Genomic DNA, 7,049 nt, shown 5'->3' on the forward strand with positions numbered 1-7,049 from the left:
GTCCCCAGGGATGGCTCATTATTCACAACCACTTGCAGAAACTTTGTTTAATCATTAGAAGTTACAGCCATTTTTCTTCATTTTCAAAGCACTTTGCAGGCTACATTAACAAATGTGTGCCCAGGAAATTACTGGCCAAGTCTCAGAGCATTTACAATGGGTTTTATACAAATGCTTTCAGATTCACGTGGAAACAGGCAAGGGGTAATCATCATGTTTGTAAAAGGGTCTCAAAGTGCTACAATAGATTTTCCCTCTCGCCTGCTAGGAGCAAAATGAGTGTTTTGAATAAGGCTGAATAGTTGCTTAAGAAAAAAAAAAAAAAAAAAGAAAAGAAAGAAAAAGAAGAGGTGGAGAAAGATTTTTTACAAATGCCATGTCTTTGGCTAGACTCAGGCATAATCTGATCCAAGTGTTCTTGGGTACATGGGCACTTTTCCAGCAGTGCAGAAATGAGCATGACGGACAGGTATCTTTGGCTCTTTTGGTGCCAGACCCCTCAGCAGAGTCTTTCCTGTTTTTGACCCTGATCAGTGTTCATACATGTCATATATAACCCATTATCTTGGGTTATACAGCACAGGTTATCTCAGTCTTGGGTTCCCACCCCAAAAGGACAGAGCCCTTTGGAGAAGCTGGCACCCTGCCCCTTGGCAGTTCAGGTAAGCAGAGGCAGAAATTGGCCCCAAAAGGGATCAGGAACAACTGCCTTCCATCTGTGACCACACAGACACCTTCCATCCCCCAGCCAGATGCTGCTCCCAGATGGCAGCAGCGAGATGTCCATGTCTGGGGGTCACTTTGCTCACCCAGAGGCAATCAGGAGCAACACTGAGGTTATACCTGCTCAGGCCAAGCCTGAAAACGGAGACTCAGCATCACCAGTTTGGGGTGAGGTGCTGCTCCCCACACTTCAGCGTGGTCAACAGGAGAAGGGAAGAGTTTTGCTCTCACTGTGCTTGTGGTCATGCAGTGTCACCAGCAGCAGTGTGTGCAGTCATTCCCAGCTAAGCCCTGTGCAGCACGTGGGCACAGCCCTGGGCTCTGCCCCTGGGTGGCCCACTGCTTTCTAAGAAGTCACTCTCCCACCACTGAAAAGCCACTGTGGGGAGACAAAAAGTGCTTCCACGCCTCAAAGCCTGCCTGGGCGGGAGCAGGAGGAGGAATAAATCCCTTGGAAAAAAATTAAAAAGGGCTCAGAAAGGAGGGAAATATTTCTTTGAAGATATAAATCCTACTTTGTGCATTTCAGCATGCCCTGGCTTGGGTCCCTCTCTGCTCCTGGGAATGCCTAAGTGGCTCTTTGTGCCCTGTTATTAAGGGCAGACAAGGAGATTGGGATGCAGCGTGGGGGACCCTCTCCAGCCCCACAGCCCCACTGAGGGCTGTGCATCACCCCAAGCATCATCTCCGGGGGAAGACTTTGTCCCTGAGCCAAGAGGGGAGAAGAAAAGAGGTTTCCAGATTGCATACTGCTGCTCAGCAGCTCTGCAGAGAGCTATTCAGCCTGGACAAAGGACAGGGGCCTTGGACAGCCACTCTGCTGAAGACCCCAGTGCCGGCCCTCCCCCAGGGTGTGGGTGTTAAAGTTCAAGCCTTGAAGCAAAACACACTGCAAGGAGGGGAGGAAAAGGGAGGAAAGGATGCTTTCCATGTCACCAGGCAGAAATTTATCCATTTAGTTATTTACAGTATCCAAATGCATGAGGGCTAGCCAGATTTTGCACCATAGGAATGTGGTGCTGCTGTTCTCAGAGAAAAATCCTTTTCTGTTAATTAAACACTACCACAATTCTGCATAAGCCAACTCAGAAAATTCTGAACTCATTTCAGAACAACAGGATATTCTGACACACAAATCCCCTGACCTAACCTCCAGCTACGGATGCAGTGGAGCCATCACCCAGAGCCTCAGTTTCCCAGTTCGGGGTTGTGCCAACAGTGCCACAAGATCAGCAGCTGAGGATTGTATGGCTCATTTGTTTTTCATCCATCTGCTAGTGTGAGACATGAGTTCTCTTAGCAAAACAAGAAGATTAGCACGGATAACCCACGGGAAGAGCCTTGATAGACCTCCTCAGAGCCAAGGACACACAGAACAGTCAGATCTGCTGGATCCGCACCCAGTAGTGCTGACATCCCAGCATCCTGGAGGAGACAAGTGATTTCTTCAGCTGAGCTTGGGATGGGTGTTTTCATTCTTCCCTTGGTCTTTATGGAGGACTGGTTAGAATTATTAGGATTGAAAAGCCCTCTAACATCAAGTCCAACCATTAACCTCACACTGTCAAGCCTAGCAACTAAATCATGTCCCCAAATGTCACATATATACATATTTTCCCGATGACTCCACCACTTTCCTGGCCAATCTGTTCCGATGCTTGAACACCTTTTCAGTGAAGAATTTTTTCCTTGTACCTGATCTAAACTTCTCCTAGTGCAACTTGAAGCCACTTTCTCTCATCTTGTTACCTAAGAGAAGAGACAGATGCCCACCTGGCTACAGCCTCCTTTCAGGTGGTTGTAGAGAGTATTAAGGTACCCCCTCAGTCTCTTTTTCTTGAGGCTAAACATTCCCAGCTCCCTCAGCTGCTCCTCATCAGACTTGTGTTCCATCTCCTCTGCGTTTGAGTGGTCATCCTGATCGCCCTGAACAGCCAGCGAAGAGAAATGGACACAACTCAGCTCATGCAAGGCCAGATGTCTAAACAGGCCAGATGGATGGCCTCACACACATCCAGAGTGCCAGGGCACGAGCCGAGCCCAAAACGAAAGGCCATCCATCGCTTAAACCCAGCAAGCCCTGCCAGCTCACCTTCAAGGAACTTCTTGAAGAGGAGAGGCACGGAGAGGACAAGGCCACAGCTGCCAGGGGGTTGTCATCCTATTGCCATACAAAGGGACAGCCACAGGAATTCTGCATGTGGGGTGACCTGAAGCAGTCACAGGGACCACAGGTGGGCCCATGGGTAGGACCACATGTAAGGCACCAACAGGCTGATTGAGGGCAGTAGTGCTTAACTTTACAGTGCTTCATTCCTACCAGAGAAGGGCCAAAAACTCACACCCCCCCTGTGCCCCCAAACAGCATTCACCATGAATGGCAAAGGAATATAGAACAGGCCCAGCCTGCTAGCAGGTTGCCAACTGGCAGCAGGGAGGGAAGGAAGAGGTCATAGCAGCAAAGCACTAAGATGAAGGCTGGAAAATCTGAGGGATGGAGAAGATAAAAGGGTTGGCATCATTCACCTGCATTTCTTGCAAGGATTGGGTTGTGCTCAATGAAAAACTTCTTAAAAGATTTACAGGGAAAGAGAGCACTTAGGACAGAGGCACCATGACCCCTCAGAACCTTTCTGACGGCTTTGAGGCATGAATCAATTAAAGCAATCGTAGAGCAAAGGTTAATCAGTAGCAAGTACATCTTAAGAAATAAGTAGTCTTTTAAAAAGCTACTGCTTTTGCCAATCCCCCCTCCCTGTTTTCTAAAGTGTCTTTCATTTCTCCAACTCTGGAGACCTTCCAAAGTAAGGTCAGTGATTAAGAGCAGCTGCCGAAAGGACCAGACTGAGTCGGTGGCGGCAGCCGGGGCTGCCGGAGCAGAGAGGACCGGACCCGTAATTGTCACTGAGGCTCAGTGCTGCAAAAGTGTCTCAGGGATTGAAAACCTTCCAGGGCTTTGCAGCATAATTGGAGCAGATGGAAGCTGGAGAAACAAGGACTTGCTCACAGTTGCATTGGGGAACAGAGGAAATGAAGCAGGAGAGTAAGGCAGGGACCGACTCTAAAATGTTTCTGCACAAGCAGTGAGACTCCAACAGGCCTGTAGTGATGCCCTGAGCTGCTCCTAGCCCATGCCCTGCTTGCAGATATGTGCTTTTTCCTTCTCGCACCCAACACTGGAGCTGACGTCAAAACAGCCCCCCAGGCAGCAGCCACAGCCTCATTCACACGTGTGCTCATTTCCCCAGCCCTGCCCTCTTTGCCTGCCTGCTGCTATTCTTGTGCTCCCTGCTGCTGTTACAGCACACCACCATCACAGCTAACCTCTTACCCTGTCACCTTTCCGTGCAAGCGTTGATGAAAGAAAGGAGCTGGCACACTATGGTGGCCCCAAGAGCTTCCCTTGGCACCAGATCTTCCAAGGATGAGCCCCAGGACAAGGTTTCTCATCTCTGTCTTGCTACAGCGTCATGTGCACTCACATAGGCTACAACTGCTCAGCCACCAGAAAGGATCCTGGCCATGAGCATGGAGAGTCCATCCTGACCCTGACAGCAGGTCTTCATTGTGCTTAACACAACATCTTCCCTGGAGACAGCTCAAAGACTGGCAAGGCAAACAATGTCAGGAGAATAGATCAATATGAGGCCAGGACACAGGCATGTTCATCAAATCAATATATCACAGAATGGCTTGGGGGGACCCAAGCCATTTCCCAATGAAAGGGACCTTCAAGATCAGCTGGTTCCAACCCTCTGCCATGGGCAGGGACACCATACTATTAAGCCTCTGAAACATCACTGTTTCTACTTCCCTCCTCTTTTCCTGGAGTGAGGAATGCAGCAAATGCCAATGTGCTGCTAGTGGGGAGAATAACAGGGAACATAACCAAAGATAGCCTCTGTTTAGTGGGATTTTATAAAATGCCAAGCCCTCAGCCACCAAAAAGCAGCCAGCTGTGTGTCCTGGGATGCTGCTGGAACAGCAGTGTCCAGCTCATGAAGAACAGGATGAGGACAAAATGTTGCAGAGAGGAGCACCTGCAGGCTGGTTGCTCAGCTCCCTCGCACCATGCGCCTGTAGCTGGAGCAGAGGGTGCAGTGTGGAGCCAAGCCTGGGCACCCTCAGGACCCATCCTGCCATGAAGGCACAGTCCTGGGTGCATCACAGGTCATATGTCCAAGCTGCTCTACCCACACCAGCTCTTTTCTTTCCTTTCGGTAAGATCTATAACACAAAGGATCTTCTTCCAACTTCTTATGCTATTGCTCACCTAAAAGGGAACCCAAGACCCTGGTTTGCTGCACACCACAGAGGTCTCTGGGGCAGTTCCACAGGTCAACACATACCAGGTGGCTTCAGGATGAGGTACAGATCTCTTCCTGAGACATGGAGTCAGGTTTGGACCAAAGCCAGGCTGTTGCTGCACATGTGCATGGCATTGCAGTTTACAGGGAATGACCACTGCAGAGCTTCCTGCAGCCTGTCCCCCACACAAAACCACCGAGCTGGGGCTTTGCCAATGGGCAGGGTCTGCTCCACACTGGAGAGCGTGTGTCTCAGCTGGTAAGCTGGTAGCTTCTGAAAGCGTCTACACACAACCAGAAAGGTTTGCCTGAAGGACAGCCTCTGGGTTTGCAAAGAAAAGAAGTCACACTGTCAAAGGGCCACAAACTTCTAGGAAAGAAAAAAAAACAAACCAACTTTCTCTTTTATTTTAGCTGATACTTTATCACACTAAATGGAACTGTATGGTAACAACTCGCACAGAGGTACATTGTGAGCTGCAGGCATTCTCACAACAAAACTGACACAACTAAATTTGAAGAAGTGTGTTTCCATCACCAGAAATGATACATATAGAAACCATTCGCTCACCTCCTTGGTCCGATGTCATGGCATAAGGAAGTCCCAGGACTTGTTGTGAGAACAAGCTTTGTGTTCATATTCTCTGCAAGGATTTCAAATTACCCTGAAAATCTTGCACATCTTTTAGACACTTCAATAGTAAAGTTGCAAAAGAAGTGACAGCTTTGTCTCCTTTCACATTCAGAACAATTTTCAATTAAAATCCAGCTGGTGTCATGGAACATTATGCTTTTTCTTGTTAAATGGAGCTTTAAAACTTTAAGTACCTGTAGGAAATGATTTCTGTTCTCTCCTGTCCTTCCACCTGGTATCCTCTCTCAGAACTTATCAGAGGAGATACTACATTGTGAGGTCGGGATTCCCAGAAAAAGTGTAGAAGTGAAGAGAAGGTGGTGTACACCATGGGCTAGACCTCCAGCTAATCAAAGTTTGCACTTTGCAACTTAAAGTTGTCCCAGTGCCGGTCCCCAGGTTCACATCTGCCGGGTGCCTGCTACTGAATTAAAATTCACTCTTTCCTAGAAGCGAAAATTCCCCTGTTTCATTGCTACTTGTGGTTACACCTACAAATAATGTGGAAGCATTCGGACAACCACAGCAGCCTAAAGCCAGGGTCAAATCCTGTTTCAGCTGCAAACCGAGCTGCTATCCAAAGCTGCCCATCACAGCTCCCAGGGTGACTGCAGCATCAGGGCAGATGCTGGATTGCAGCGTTGCTTCCAGCCTTTCTAACCAAGCCGTGACTATTTACAGCTGTTCCCAGATGTTACCCTTTCACGACTTATTTGTTCCTGAGTCAACCTCGCCGTTCACACGCTAGGCAAGCTCAGGGGAAGAAAGAGAGAGGCTCCTCTCTCCCTTTTACTATGGAAACAGCCCTTTATCCCAAGGACTGCAAACGCTCAGCCGCCGCTTCCCTCCCACCACTGCCCCAGCTACAGCGACCCCGTGAGCCGCCCGCCGCTCGCTCTCATCCCGGCTCCCGCTATCCGCTCAACAGGTCACAGCCCACTCATCCAGCACGGACCCCGGCTGAAGCAGGACTGCTGAGCACCTTCTCCTCCACAGCAAACTACCAGAAAGCCCCCTGCTCACAAATCACCCCCTTCCCTCCCCTTTTGTTATCGTTTCTCCCTCTTCTCCGGCTCTCCGGGCTTCGTTTCCCTCTTCAGCCCAGGGGGGAGCCGGGTCAATCGCCCGCTGTCGCATCCCGACCAACACACTCAAAAAATCCACAGATAACAAAGGAAAAGTGAAAAAAAAAACCCTCGCCACCTCGGTGCTAACTTTCCAGGCGAGCAGGGAAGTGCAGGCAGGGGTGAAGTTGAGCAGGCAGGAGCATCTTGGAGAGTTGGGAGGAGGAGGAGGAGGTAACTCACCGCGCCGTGACGCGCATGGAGGGGTCAGTGCTGCTCTCCGCTGCACTTGGGCTGCTGTGCCCGCCGCCTGTGACACTC

At 49.7% G+C, this 7,049-nt stretch overlaps 1 protein-coding gene across 1 annotated transcript in view; it reads right to left on the reverse strand.

Annotated features, from left to right (window-relative positions):
* The window catches only part of GDPD4 (glycerophosphodiester phosphodiesterase domain containing 4), a 40,540-nt gene extending 33,491 nt beyond the window's left edge, over nt 1-7,049 (reverse strand). The window contains exon 1 of the mRNA XM_063393488.1: nt 6,972-7,049. The gene's annotated coding sequence lies outside the window, so the exon portion shown is untranslated. The remainder of the gene's footprint in view (nt 1-6,971) is intronic.

This window comes from Prinia subflava, chromosome 3 (assembly GCF_021018805.1).
Source record: "Prinia subflava isolate CZ2003 ecotype Zambia chromosome 3, Cam_Psub_1.2, whole genome shotgun sequence".
Lineage (NCBI taxonomy): Eukaryota > Metazoa > Chordata > Aves > Passeriformes > Cisticolidae > Prinia > Prinia subflava.